We start from the raw sequence: 961 nt of genomic DNA, 5'->3' as shown, positions 1-961 counted from the left end.
GCGTAGTCAATAAAGCACAGGTAAACATCCTTCTGATATTCTCTGCTTTCAGCCAAGATCCATTGGACATCAGCAATGATATCTCTCGTTCTGAATGCTTAGCCACTGAGAACTTTATGGATACCAGTGGGACACTGTCAAATACAGTGCTAGAAGATGAGTTTCTCAAGTTTTAAGGCACGGAAAACAAGACTGGGTAGGAGCTCCCTCCTCAAAGTAGAGTTGACCATAATGACATGAATGATGAGGAATTCTATATTATACTATACTCATGGATCTCTATTCATCTGTAACTTTGTTGTGCATTGGTGGCCTATATGTTGCTGTGATGCTGGAAGCTTTGCCACTGGTATCTTAAATACCAGCAGGATCACCTGGACAGATTTCAGTGACGCTTCTGGACTAAGACAGACTAGGAAGGAGAGGCAGACTACTGAATGGTTGTTGTTGTTAGGTGTCATCAAGTCCATACCTACTCATAGCAACCCTATGCACAACAGAATGAAACACTGCCTGGTCCTGTGCCAACTTTACAATTGTTGCTACATTTGAGTCCATTGCTGTTGCCACTGTGCCAATCCATGTCATTTGGGGTCTTCTTATCTTCTTCAACCCTCCATTTTATCAAACATGATATCCTTCTCCAGGGACTGGTCCTTCTTGTTGTCCAAAGTATGAGGGACAAATCTGGCCATCCTGGTATCTAATGAACATTCTGGCTGTACTTCTTCCAGCACAGATTGCTTTGTTCTGAATGATTAACCAGTGAACACCTCATGAATAGCAATGGAATATTGTCAGATACAGTGTCGGAAGATGAATCTCTCTGGTTGGAAGGCACTCAAAATATGACTGGGGAAGAGCTATCTCCTCATATAGAGATGACCATAATGATGTGAATGGTGCAAAGTTTTTGGGAACTTCATAATGAGGCACAACTCAAAATGAGAAGAAACAGCTG

The sequence above is a fragment of the Chrysochloris asiatica genome, unplaced genomic scaffold (assembly GCF_000296735.1).
Source record: "Chrysochloris asiatica unplaced genomic scaffold, ChrAsi1.0 scaffold00353, whole genome shotgun sequence".
NCBI classification, from domain to species: Eukaryota; Metazoa; Chordata; class Mammalia; order Afrosoricida; family Chrysochloridae; genus Chrysochloris; species Chrysochloris asiatica.
This window is presented reverse-complemented; position numbering follows the sequence as displayed.